At 34.2% G+C, this 14,635-nt stretch overlaps 1 long non-coding RNA gene across 1 annotated transcript in view; it reads right to left on the reverse strand.

Moving 5' to 3' along the window:
• Positions 1–13,421, reverse strand: part of LOC115949560 — a 22,241-nt gene extending 8,820 nt beyond the window's left edge. The window contains exons 1-2 of the long non-coding RNA XR_004083004.1: positions 13,383–13,421; positions 12,398–12,433 (exon numbers count right to left, since the gene is read on the reverse strand). This is a non-coding gene — a long non-coding RNA (uncharacterized LOC115949560). The remainder of the gene's footprint in view (positions 1–12,397; positions 12,434–13,382) is intronic.
• Between the last annotated feature and the right edge of the window lie 1,214 nt (positions 13,422–14,635).

A 14,635-nucleotide genomic window follows, 5' to 3' on the forward strand; every position in this document is an offset into this window, starting at 1 on the left:
CCTGCTGAGCTGGACTAACTCAATCAAGGCCTTTTTGCCTTTCACCCCACCCCACCAGTGTGGAGTCTGTGTGCGCAAGGAGTAGGGAGTGGACACAGCTGGGACAGCGGACCCCAAGTGACCACAGGGAAATTGCATATCATATGGCATTGTGCTCAGCAGATACAGCTGGGGGAGGAAAGAAGGGGAGGACATTTGGAGTAATGGCATTTGTTTTCCCAAGCAATGGTCATCCACGACAGCCCTCTATTTTCTTGCAGATGCTTGAATGCGCTTCTGTCTATGGAAAGGAGTGAATTAATTCCTTGCTTTGTTTCGCTTGAGCATGTGGCTTTTTGTTTTATCTATTAAACTATCTTTATCTCAACCCATGAGCTCTGGAAAATTTTTTGTGTTTTTTTTTTTTCAACAATCTACAAGTATAAGAAAAAGTTTGTATTAATAATTTTAAACTGGATTTTCCTTGGAATTAATCCAAAATATTTCATTCTTATAAGTCCCCATTTTCTTCAAATGTTCTTTTAAGGGTTAGACAAACTAAAGGCACAATGCTTAATGAGTTTATCCTAATACTAAGGCAATGTTTACACCTGATTTAAAATTTAAGCAGATTCACTTGGTAAAAGATTGAACTATTTTGATATGTTGTAGAGTATGTGTGATCTAGTGGGAGTACAAGATTTGATAAGCAAGGTGTTATGCTTCCAAATGTAAGTAGAGAAAGATGTAATTTTCAGGTTTTGGAAACAGTCAAACTAAAAGTCTTTTTCCCATACTATCTTTGTAGATTGTGGCTTATTAATTCTCCCAGTGCAAAACTACTCACTTATAAAAGCAAATTTCATCATCATTCCTTGATGGAATGGATCTTTTATATTTTAGCTAATTAACAATCAGAGCTTTGAAATAGACATACTGTAGGTTTCCATATTTTCTGGTAAGTATCTCATATTTCCTTTTTTTTTTTTAATGGCTGATGAACTTCATACTTTTTTAAAACTAAATTGTCTGTCTCTATCATATTCAAACTTTTTAGGTAAAATAAAGTCAGTTGTCCATATAGTAAATCTATACAGGATGAAATAGTTTCAGTATTACACTTTATTATAGCTTCTTTACAATTTCTGTTTCATGTTGCCCTTAGGCTGCTTTATCTAGCAAACCTCAGCTGCAAAACATGCAGATAAGATATTCATTCAGAAAAGAACAACATTTTTGCTACTGTGTCTGCAACAGTGTTATCATACAAACCATAGTCAAGAGAACAATTTGAATTTTGGCATGCAAATAAGAATACAAATATTTTCCACACTGCCTTTGCAACTCCCACATTCAATATGAATGCAGAATGTGTCTTTTAAACTGAAGAGGGTTCTCACTTTGAATGTATTGTCTCATATCTTCAGAGCAAATGTTACCAAAAAGAAAAAAAATGTAACAATAGGAGAAAAATGTGGTTTAACAGTAGACATATTAAATAGACATTGTTATCAGCTTAAGCAGGAAGGAAAAAAAAAGCCCTTATATTTCGGTTATACTTTTATTTAGGATGTTGTTTATGAGAATTAATATAATTACTTAAATTCCCCTTGTGAGTGCTACTGAGGAAACAAAAAAGTCAATGCTTTTGTGTCATAACACTTTTTTAAGACGTTAGAACTTGTGCTCTTATATGAGGACATCTGGTACCTAAGATGAATTAATTTCTAAAAGGCTGGAGGAAGGGATATTCAGGAACTTTCTCAAAAAAAAAAAAAAAAAAAGTAAAAAAGTATTCCTTTAAGTAATTTTTGCCAGGACGGAAATCAGTCAGAGAGGGAACAGCCAAGATGAGTTCCAAAAAGAAAAGAAACAATCAGAACCCCCTGGATTCAAAGATTATTTGAAGTTGTTTAGGGCTTGTATAGCAGAAATGCTAAGTACTTTCCACAGTTACCCAATAAAGTACACAAGTGGAGCTTATTTCTGCTCTTGATCTCTTAGTGATATGCATGTCACACAGAGGGCTGGGTTCAAGAAATGTGAGGAATATTGCAAGAGCACTGTCCTGGTGTTTTCAATTCTTTAGCAGAAAGGAGGAAAGCATCCCATAATAAAATGTAATAATCCTAAAGAGTATAAAGGTGCTCCTGTTTATGTATTACAATGATTAATGTCTCCTTTCTATAAGGAGATAGCTGTTTTTAATGCAAGTCACCAAATTAAATATTCATTAAAAAGAAAACTCTTTTAGGCAATAGCAGTTTGGTGATTAAGGGAAAATTACAGAGAATGTGTGACAATATTTTCTAGTTTGAATTCAATTTCTTCACTCAGAGGCCATCCGAATAGAAATAAACAATTCAAAAACCATAGAAATTCAGACAATCATAGCATTAGAAACTACTATTCAGTAAGCAATTACAAATAAAAGAAAAACTTTAACAACTACACTCATTTACTTCTCAGGAATGCACATGAAGTGCAAACAAATTTCAGCAATCAAAACTGAACCACACAACAGCAAAAAGTTTTGTTCTAACGATTTGGTTACCAAAGATTTTTTCACTTACTAAAGGGTCAGGAAGAGAAGCAAGTGGTTCCCCCCTTTCTCCCCTTCTTTTCCTGTCAATTTCAGCCCTGTTATGTAATATTTCGGTAACATTACTGTATGACAAAGTGACCAGACAAAGTACAGGTCAGATAGGGAAGGGAAATCATGTGGAATCTTTTATAAATATCACAATTTTTTGCCTTCACACTTGTTAAAAAGAAGAATGTAAGTCTCTTTGCTTAGTGGGCCTGTGCAACTTTTATGTCTTAGTTTAATCACATTTAATTGCATTTTATTTCTTCAATAGAAAAGCTGAATGCTGAGGGCCTCTGCAGGAGACCAAATACTGTTTTCTTAGGTTCACAACAAACATGGCCCATAGATACCTGCTATTCAAACCAACATATTTGGGTCAAAAATTATATTATTTATTTTTCAATAAATTCTTTTCCACTCCTTTCTTATTGATCATGCTATACGGTCATACTACTGTAATTCTCAGAGATTACAATGCTTAATGGGAAGTAAGATGGGAAAAAGAAGAGGAGAAAACATTTATATGTCCATTACAAATAAACAAGAAATATGACTACCACTTTAAGTCAATTCTATATATCTAAAAACATCCTCTTCAAATTACATTTTTCTAGCATTATATAGAAAATATATATACAGGAAAAATAAAGCAATTATACCATGAGGACACTTATTTTGTGTCTAATTTTGTATCTTGAATAACAGAAGAAAATAAAGAATATTTGGAAAGTAGCTCCCAAAACTCCTTTCAAAGTGTCTTGATGCAATGCAATTAATTGCATATCTTTGCAAAGACTGTCCAAGTTTTCATATCTGTTTTATCAAGGGGTTTGTCAGATAATAAGTTATTTAATGAAAAAGGGCTAAATATGTTTGAGGAGCAGAATTAAATACTAGCAATAACATTGTTATTATAGCCATGAGAATTCAGATTCTCCTTAACAGCTCTTTTTCAGGCATTTGGGGAACTTCTCCAACAAGGTCTGGAGAAGGTAAAATAGATTTATTCTATAGGAGTTAATTTGCCTTTTCTCACAAAAAATGCTCAAAAGTGAGAAAAAAAAACACCCAGAAGATTGCTCCATAATGTGGAGTGCCTGTGGTCCCAGTTTGCCCCCAAATTTTGCTGAATACACAAAAGAAATCAGCCTTTATCGGTGTTTCAATGTGGAAAAAAATAGTATCAGCACAAAGTCAGTAGTACATGTCTCTAATAACACTATCTTAGTATAAAATATGATGAAAATGTATCTAATCAATTGCACTAGAAGGGCACTCTCATTATAGTTAATGCCATTAGAGGGGAAAATATCACCACATATAAAAATATATATAAGATTAAGGGAACAGAACTGGTTAAGAACAGTTATGATCTGTGACTTGTCCAAGTCAGTGCTCTTTTAGAAACATAACAGCAAAGCTCAATGAATGTGATCTTTATTCTAAGAAAACCAATTTTGCAATAGGAGGTGAAATTTATTATTTCTTTCTTTTAGCTTGAGTGTGATAGATGGCATCTAACAACCATTTAAGAAAAAAAAATTTGTATTTCGTTAACTGGCTCTTGCCTTGTCTAGTAAGAAGGCTAAATGGATGGATAAGCTGTATATTTATGGAATATCGTTACATTCCATGTTATGGTCACTGCACACAAACCACGTAATTCTCCTGTAAATGTGTGAACATCCTCAAAGTGACATTCCCCCAAGAGTCATTAAAAAAATTCTTTTTGTTAGACAGTAAAACCATGCAAGATGTAACAGTGCAACACATATGTGGCAATGCAGACATTTTCAACAAAGCATAGCAATAATCAGAGCACACAAGTTTTACAATTTTGCTAGCATTGAGTTTTCAAAGGAGTCTAGTACTGGCATGATTTGTTTTATTACTGAAACATAGGAGCAAATGGATGAATCATTCAAAAAATTATATATAAGAAAGACCAGAAGTTATTGAACTTTCACAGTGCAACAGTAATAGTAATAATACAGTGTTTTTGGTGGGGAGCAAAATCAAATTGGATTCTCTTGCTATTGCTCAATAAACACTGACAGTGTCATGGTAGGACACACTGTGTACTGGACATCAAATTTAGGCATGTTGACATGACATTATCTCTGTCAACTTATTCCTATGTCCAGTACATTCAACTAATGTAATTTCAACATATCACAAGAAAATAATTGTTTTTAAATAACTGTTATTCACATTTAAAGATTGGTTTAAATTTTATATACAAACACATTTATGTGCACAAAAAAGGATAAAACTAAAGAAGAAGGAATAAACAGTCAGGGATCTTTTTATGTTAATAAGAATGGATAAAAAGAAACAGGATGTTAATACCATATATTTATTTCATTATAAAGGCGTGGGATAGAGAGAGGAGGGAAGGAGAGGAGAAGAGGAAGGAGAGGAGGGAAACAGTGTATGATACGGCAGTTAAGCAGCTAATGAAAGGGAAGTTGGTGTTTGAATGATGCAAGGGATTTCTTCATTTCAGTTATCATTCTAACTGAATCTTTATTAAATAAAGGTTTGGGAGATGTTTGGATTTTGTGTAGCATTATGTTCGCACACTTGTCTTCCTCAATAACAGCTCCTCTGCTGGGAACAGCAGGACTTCTTTTATGACAATAAAAACTCAGTAAAGAGACGGTGTTGAACTGTCTGATAAACTTGAGCTGCTGGCAAACTCAGGTAGAACCAAATTCACCATGCTTAACAACAGGCACTGGAGGCATTACCTTCTGGATTTAGCTCTAGCCATGTGACATAAAGCTGGGATGCAATTCAGATTCTGAAAGGATGAGTAACCCTTCAGATGGGAAGTTCCTCTCTGATTTACCATGGAGAAAATATGCTCTTTTCTAAGTGCTTAAGATAAGAAAAGATCAGATCTGTGCTTGTGTGCTACTTACAATGAGAAATGGAGCTAAATTAGAATATCTTCATACATTCATGAATTTGCACATTTCTGGGAATACGGAAAGACAGGAAGAAACTGTAGGAACTCAATAGGCTGTCTTAAAATATTTCAAAACATCTGCTGCCACTGATTTAAAAATTGTATCACATAATTAGGATTTTTCCACAGGATTTCACTATGCTGACGATAGTCTGGAAACATGAACTCACTCCAATATCAGGAAGCCTGGTTTCAGCTGATAATTTTTTAAAAACAAAACCTATGCTGATGAAAAAATGTGACAGCAATTACTTTCCTAAAGCTGAAGAGGGATTTGAAGAAATGGCCATTTATCTGAAACAAAGATAAATAATCTCTGACTCAGAAAACTGCTGAAGAATTACATTTTGTATATAACTTTACTTTCACAAAGTATGTCATGGGAATACATAATATGTACTTTTTTTCTCTTCTCTTGCAATGTGATTTAAGAAGATATGCCAGTCAGCCTAAAGGGCAAAATGAACATAATAATGTTCACTAAGATACTAAACATTTATATTTTGTTTGTGGCAAAATTGTTCAGAGACTTATACAGATATATTTTTGCTTCATTTTTCTTGAAATAAATTTCATATATATTTACAAGTGTTTGGAACATTTTAGTTTAGTTTTAAAAAAATGTTTTGACCCAGTTAACGGGAAAAGAATGAACTCATTAAACAGGCTTAAATAACAATACTAATTGAGTTCATTTTTCAAATTTAAGCAAAACAGCTTCTCTCTACTGGATCTAAACCAGCGTGCTAAATCATAAATTTTTTCATAGTCTTTCTTCTTTTCCCGTAGGCTTGTATGTTTAGTTCCACCAGTCTGTCCTGCATTTATAGAAAACAGGTATTTCTTCAATAATTTGCTAGATAAAGAAATTTTGGGATTAACAAAAGAAAGAATCAATTAATGAGTTAATTGTAAAAAAACACAGCTTCTGATTACTTTGTGCATTTTAAAATTTTGCTTGTCCTCCAATTATTTTTTTTCCCAAATGTCCTTTATTGCCAGGATCACTGTCTGTGAGTTTTCCCTTAGTGTGTTCTCTGGTAGGTAGTTTTTTCATACTCTTTTGATATCAAAAACTATCAAAAACCACTCCAAGATAATGGGGCACATTATCAAGTGTAATGGGAGAGGTCTAATAATGTTTGTGGACCAAGATTTAGGGTGGACTTCAGCCACTTTGAGCAAGATTTAGGTTGAGTACCAGCACCCACATTTGAAGTCATGTTCACCAAGCAGATCTTCAAAGACACCAGGAAATATCTCTCCACTGTAAACTGCAGAGCTCTCCAAATATTAAACTTAGTGCTGTGCATATGCATGCGCCACATGAGCCATCTCCACACATTACTAGGTGTGCCTGGGAGCACAAAAATTAATGTGCAATTATTTCACCGGGTAATTGTTTTGGAATATTTTACATAAAGGGGTTTCTGAAAGGTAAACAGACCTATCAAATAGAAGTCTTGTCTATTAACCTCAGGCACCAATGACTCTTGTATTGATGCATCTGGAATTGTGCAAAATCAAGAGGAACAAGCAGCTTGCACTCCACCTACATTATTTTGTAACTCGGAAGCCCTAGTGCCCTCCTGGAAAATAGAAGCTGTAAAACAGGCTTTCCAGTTGAAGAGGGCTTTGAAAGAGTATCACTTTAACCCCTTAGATACTGCACAATGACTACAAAGGTATAAAGAAACTATCATTGTCTCTATCATTTTAAAAGCAAAGTACCTACAGCTGCAATTTGTCAAGGGCCTGATGAAGGGGCTTGGTCATACTCAAAATGTGTGTGGCAGATAGGAATTGAGATTCATTCTCAGTAATTCCCAATTCTACAAATCTAGACAATAAATAAATTCTAGATAAGGTAATTAAATTACAAAATATAGCAAAAAGTAAAAAAGATTAATTCAAAGCAAGGGATGGATGTTGAAGAAGCTCCTGTGGGAAAAACAACATGAACCCAAAATGCTTGTAGATTCTCACTGTGAAATTGTTTTGTTTTGAAACCTAAAGCTTAAACCTTTGGTCATTTAAATAGAATCTCTGGAATTCATAATTTAATTTATAATCTCACTATGCTGAGAGCCTATCTATAAACTCATTGTTAACATAAAAGCCGATATTTAGTTCTCCTTTTGGTACATCTTTACAGATTTTGAGTTTCAAAACTTATTGAAATCTATTAGAAATTTTCCAGTGACATTTAGTTAGTTTCAGGACAGATCTTAAAGTTTTCATTTAGAAAATATGGCTGAAATTTCCCCCTTGGATGTATTTTCTGCATAGAAAAAATAAGCAAGATTAATTCAAGATAAATTAAAAAGAGATTAATTAGTCCAATAAAATGTTGTGTATATGCTCATTCAGAATTAAAGCAGCATCAGTGAAAATTCCATAGTAGGTTAAACCAAATTGAATCAAAGTCACCTTAGTTCTTAATAAATGACCACTCCAGCATTTAGCATGGTTTAACTGTGCTCTTTAAACATATGCATCTTCTAAGCGGGCAGTATTCCTCCATGTCTTCATTTAGACAAGTCTGATGGGATTTAGTCTCCAAGTATTTGCTTAAAAGCCAACTTCAGGATAATGGAATGACTAATAGCAAGTTGCTGGAAGGCCTACATATACACGCTTGGTCCTCACAATTCTGACCAACATGAAATGTTGGGACATTCCTGTATACCCACAGAATGGAGGATGTTCTACCTGGACTCTCCTGCAAGCAGCCTTAGTGCACAGCTCATCCTGCTCTGTTGCTGAATTCTTGTATTGGAGTGTGATGAAAATCTTAATGAGAATAACCTACAGAGACACAGGTCTTGTAAATAAATGAGAACAGATCTTTTACAAGAAATTCTGTTGCAACAAAATTCTGAAACTTCTCAGAGTGTCAGTTCCTTCTAAGGATATTCTAGCAAACAGCAGACTTTCTAATATCCAGAAAATAACAACATAAATATTAGGGATTTATTGCTGAAATCTGGTGAGAAAATTCTAGTCAGTACAAGTTCACACTGCTGAATTTCTGGAAGAAACTGCTAAGAGTATATCAGAACCATCATACATCTGAGACACAGAGACTGGGTGTCAAGGAGAGCAGAGAATATAGTATCTGCAGTTCATCGCCTGTCTATAGGTGAGAGCTAACTGCATTGCAGAGACAAAGTTCTTACTTTCTCTTTGGACAGTTGTGCAATGTTTTTAAAGTTGTTCAATGCTTCTGTATTATAGAATATTACCAGTGTTCGTGTTTAATGAATTTGACAAAACTTGCTGCTTCAGAATGATGAAAAATATCATGTTTTACTCAAAAGCCTTCATATGCTCCAGAACCAAGAAAAAAAATGAAGTCATCTTACTCTCTTTGAAAATAATTATATATGGGAAATATCTCCCACATTGCACTGCTGACAAGTTTACATTCTCTCAGCACTGAGGAATTCTCCTTCATAGTCTCCCAAACGGCTATCATATCAAACCTCACACCAAATAAAACTTTCTGCTTTTGCAGACTTGGAAGTCATTTTTACTTTGGAAAATGTATTACTACACAGAAAGTGCAAAGGACTGAAACAACCTCAGTAATAAACCAATTCTCACATGCTTTTAAGACATATAATGAATTCACCCCCTGCAGTTGTTGAGGTTTTCATGTGGTGATTAATATGTGGCATTGAATATATATTGATAGTATGATGAAATGATTGCTCTTTATGCTAGAAAATATTTGAGAATAGGTATTGTATTTGAGAATCTCTATCATTGAAGAAGTACATGAAAAATCTAGGTGAGGTGCTTTTCCTTCCATAAAAGTTCTCGCACAGTATGTTCATATAAACAGTGTTCCAACTCTGCTTAATGTTGACTTCAGTTTTCACAGAAGCACAAGTTCTTTAACTAAACAATAAGTATAACAGTTCCCACATCAAATAAAGTTTCAAACCTCTAATAATGTATGAGGGTAGATGCACAAATTATGTAACTCTTATTATGACACACCTACAAGGAAGTTATCATGACTGGTTTGGTTTCACTTGACCTTGAAAGTAATGCACGCTCTATTCTAATTAAAATAAAAAGCAAACCAAACATGTGGGAATAGTATCAGTTTAATGAATTCTCACTTTTTATGCTCTTGCAACACAGCCTCTCTTTATTTCTGCCACATTTGCACATCTGTGGGCAGTAAAAATGTCAACCCCTTCAACTCACTGTATTCTAAATGCCATATACATTAGTTCCAGAGTTTTCATTCAAGAGGGCAGTTGGAAGGTAATTAGGATAAATATAATGAACTTTTGATCCATTTAGATTTTCTTTCTCTGATGCTAGCCTTGAAAAAAATTCAACATGTAGAAGCATACAGCTGTTCATATAAAGGTTATGGTAGATAATCCTCACTAGAGAGTTGAATTTTTACTCTCCTTAAATTTCATTCCAAAAGTCAAAAAAACTGCTTGTGTGTGCCTCCAAATACATTTGTATAAGATAGAAATAAAAATGAAGTTCCAAGAGTTCCCTTTTTTTTGCTGTTGGTAAATTTCAGCCTCAGTACAGGTGTCAACTATGACATTTAGGGGAGGAAAAAGAAGAGGAAGGCATTCTAATTAATTGCTTGCAGATCTCCAGGAGAGTGAAATTTAGTGTCTACTGCATATTGCACCATTATTTATGAAAGGTACAGTAGTGCTTAAAATTCTGTTCAAATGTGACCCATTCTAAAATTGCAGCTATATACAGCTTTTAAAATTGCTTAATCTTCTTTATCTGATTGCTTTTTAATATCAGGGAAAGGCTGAAGAGTTCTGAGCAAAATCTATAAACATGGGAATCTATTCAGCTTTTGAAGGCTGACTGAAGATTTACTATTTAAAGTTTTAGATTAGCTCAGAATGTGTAAATCCTTTTCTACTTTCACTTATCAGAAAAATAAAATTATTATTCAGTGAACTGGGTAAAAAGCACTGTCTTAATGTGCAAACAGAACAGGTGAAAGTCATCAAGTTCCAATTCAAGTATACATAACATAGGACTTGGACTAAACTTTTAAATTTTCAATTTTTTGCAAATACCTAAAACCAACATCCAAAAGAGTAACTTTGATGTTCTTCTGGAAACCTTTCATCCGTTGTCTGAAAGCTAAGTATTCTTTTTGGTGGACAATGAATATTTTAAGAACACTTAAATAGTAAGTTCTGTTTGCAAAGCCAGTTACAAAGAACTGATTTTGCACAGAGCTGCTTATGATCTGAGAAACACCCAGCCGAGAATAATTGCCCAGTGATAACATACAACTGAATCAAACAATTGTCATAAGTAATGTAGATGAAAGTCATAGAAACAGTTTTTGAATGATGCAAACTTTGTAGGAGGGTAGTGGGCAAGAGAAAGTCCAGTGAGAGAAAATTTTTAGTACATTTTTGTTTTACACTAAATTTGAGATTTTGATGCATAGGAGAATTCTTTTCTCTCCTGGCGAAATCTTTGGTTTAATGTGCTGGTTATATATTATGATTAACATTTCCTGATCTATAAAATATTCTGTGTTATTAAATATCAATAAATTTTTGACAACATGGATTCTACCTTCTGTATCTGTCAGTTGATAATATAATAATCGAGAGGAATAAAAGTTTATATCTCATCTATGTCTATATCTTATCTATGTCTATATCTATATCTTATCTAGTCTATACCATTATTTATGGACTCCATATCGCTGTGTTCCTGATTAAAGAAAATAAGATGAAAAAAGTGAAGCTGTTCTTTTTAGTAGATGTAGTTGCCCTTATAAAACAAAGTGAGCCATGTGTGCAAATACTTTTGTATAATACACACAGTAACCAATCCAAGTTTTATTTAGCACTTAATTTGTACTCTCTCTTCCTTGAAAACAGATTGTTCTGCATTTGTTTTATACTTAGGCATCTTTTTTATTTTTCTATGATTTAAAGTTTCTACATATGGATAAATAGATATTTCTAAATAAATATATACATATAACTGCACATATGTTACACATTTTATATCATGATTGTAGGACTCTAAATCATTCTACTTACAGTAAAGAAGTCAAAAAAACATATACAACAAAATATTCCGGATAATGAGAAGATAAATACTTTCCTTAGTAGGTTAAGACTACAAAGTTGCATTAGGAGGAACCATATTCATACGTAGCTCATATTTTCTGTGTAAATCAGTTAGATGTCAGGTGAGATTAAAGACTTTGATCCTTGTATGTCATGAATTAATGCAGTTCCACTGAAGTCATAGCTATTAATTTAATTTATACTAGTCAAGAATCTGGAAGATATAGTTCCTTTTGCTGTAAGCTAGTAAAAACATGGTTACACAATGGAGGGAGATTTTCTCCTGAGATGCTGATCTTTATTCACCATTTTTGCTGGAGTGGAGTGGGGGCAGAATGTGATGGGAGACAATATTTATTAATGTGAGAAAACAAATTGAACATGTTTCTCCCTATGTGACTTTGTTATGGAAAAGATTTTCTATGAGGATAAAATATTATTTTTAAATACTGCACTGCCATATTAATTACAGACCTCTTGTTTTATAAGGTTATCAGTTGAATATATGTTTAAAAATTTAGAAAGATGGTAAAGCAATACCATTTCAGCAATTCATTCTTCACAGGAACAAGATTTATGGATTTGATTTGCCTGGCTTGTCTCACATCTTGTTCCATAGACTTGAATTAGAAATATGAAAATATTGTTAAGTGTGATCTCCCTTAAAAAAGCCCTAAAAACACCCAAAACAAACCAAACAAAACCAAACAACAAACCACAACTTTCCTAAATCCTTTACAATAAAGAAAAATCATGTACCTGATGTCAGGTTTTGATGTCGTGGATCTTCTTTTACTGGTGGGATACATTAAAAAACATAGATAATAAATTAATCTACAGTCTCAGATCAAAATACTGAAATAAATTTCAATAAGAAACATGTTTGTTTCTTGGAATCATCTCTCAGATAATAATTTCTATAAACCAGATTTTTTTTAAAGCCTGACTCTCAGGCATAGCCTGAAACAGATACATTTTCTGTCCAAAATAACCATATACGCAAACTGCTTCTAGACAGTAATTTAGTGCACTGCCACCAGTGGTACTGCTATCCTTTGAGGTTTGAGATTTCAACATGCAAATTTTATGTGCAAGTCATTGCATTTAACCAATATAGAGAAGATATTTATGCCTTCAATCACTTACCTAATAAGATACTGTAATTTATTGCTATTAATTATTTTTAGAGGTATAACAGAAAGCATTTCTCTATTTGCATATCACTGTGAGGAAACAATCAAGGCAGTGCTGGGACCAAGAGATTAGCCACAATATGGGTGATCATGAAGTCTGTCTTGTGTATAAAAAAGGACTTCTTGTGTACTTATTGCATATCACTGGAGTTATTTTATGGAATGGATGGTGACCTAAGGCACCAGACAAGCTATGGAGATGAACTTTGCACTCCCTCATTGGGGAGCACAGGAGCAGACTGGGTGGGGCCTGCTGATCCTGGGCTGCAGCACTGGGGACTGCACAGGTCCCTGCTGTGCCAGCCAGGGAGGTCACAGGCAGGGCACCGCTGCACCAGACTGGATGCGCTGATGTAATCCTTTGTACTCATATGCAAAGGAGGCACCAGACATTCAATTACTGGGGATTTACGTACAATTTCATCATTTTTGTTTACTTGCATGTATGTAGGAAGACTAAAAAAACTCCTTTTTCTAATCCCATAAAATCCGCCAAACCTCAATGTTTGCATTTTTATTGCTGTTTGCAGAGATTTTCATCCCTTTATTACCTTTAGTTTTTTCATCTTTCAGCTGTTTCTTCACAGTTGTTTTTTCTACAAAGTAAAAGTAGCACAGTTAAAGTTTGGTAAACTGACTGTTGAATAGATTTTACCTAAAGTTTTTAAGTAAAATTATTTGAGAATTAACACAGATATTTTAGGGGTTGCCTCAAACAACAATACATGCAAATTTGTACTCTCATGCTATTTTTATTGTGATCTTCTACATATATATGAACACATAGAATAAATTCCTACCTTCTTTTTCCTTAATTGTCTTTGGTTTTTTTGTGGCTAGAAAGATTTGAAAAGAAATAACATTAAGTGACAGGCATCAGAAATACAGGGCTTTTACAGTAAGTACATTGTGCAAAGGTTGTCTCACTGGTAATTTCCCTGGAAGAATTACTGTGGTAAATGTGTCTCATGGCATGTTTGCAGTATCTGTAATATTGCAACAGTGCCTGCTACACTTAGGGGCACTAGCAGTTCTGGGCTTTGTGTAGAGTGGTTAGAAATTGTTTGAATATTGCTGGTTGCAGAGTAGTTTAGAAAATCCTGATAAAGACTTTAGCACTTGAATTCTGCAATTCCCTAACTACTGACAGATTTACCTAGTTGTTTGTTGCCAAAATACACTAGGGAAGGACTCTGCCTATTGCTTGCTTCTTACTTTCTTTCCCAGAGTGATCTCAAACCTCTGAAAGAAATAAACAAACAAAAATCTCCAGGATACAGAGTTACATGGACCTTTAGAACTGCCATATGTGCAATAGAATGTCATTTATTTTATTGGGGGGGTGTTTTTCCTTGTCTACATTCACTTTGAGCACGTCCTGTTTCCTTTTCTGCATCTTTTTTCCACAGCTGCAAAAGCATTTGGTCTGTGACTCCATTCAACCAATCAAGGCAGATTGAAATTAAGGAAAGTATATCACTTCAGGCATCTGAGTCCTTTTCAGTATTCCCTGTTGACTACAGCAGAAAAATAGCTGGCTGCCTTCAAGTGGTTCATTTGCACTTTGCATCATCCAACCAATACTAATAATGATTTCTTCAGTGTCCTCTGGCACGTGTGTCACTTTATTCACACCAGGTCTTTCAGTGAGGATCACCTGTGTCTAGCTCACCAGAACATGCTGCAGAAGGTGAGCAGTGAAAATCACATACTCAGATGGAAAGAGGAGCCTATGGCAGAGACCTCTGTAGCTGCAGTGCTGTCACTTCACCCATGCTGCTTTAGGTTATCACTGTTCCTTGCT

The sequence above is a fragment of the Geospiza fortis genome, unplaced genomic scaffold, assembly GCF_000277835.1.
Source record: "Geospiza fortis unplaced genomic scaffold, GeoFor_1.0 scaffold98, whole genome shotgun sequence".
In the NCBI taxonomy this organism is placed as follows: Eukaryota; Metazoa; Chordata; class Aves; order Passeriformes; family Thraupidae; genus Geospiza; species Geospiza fortis.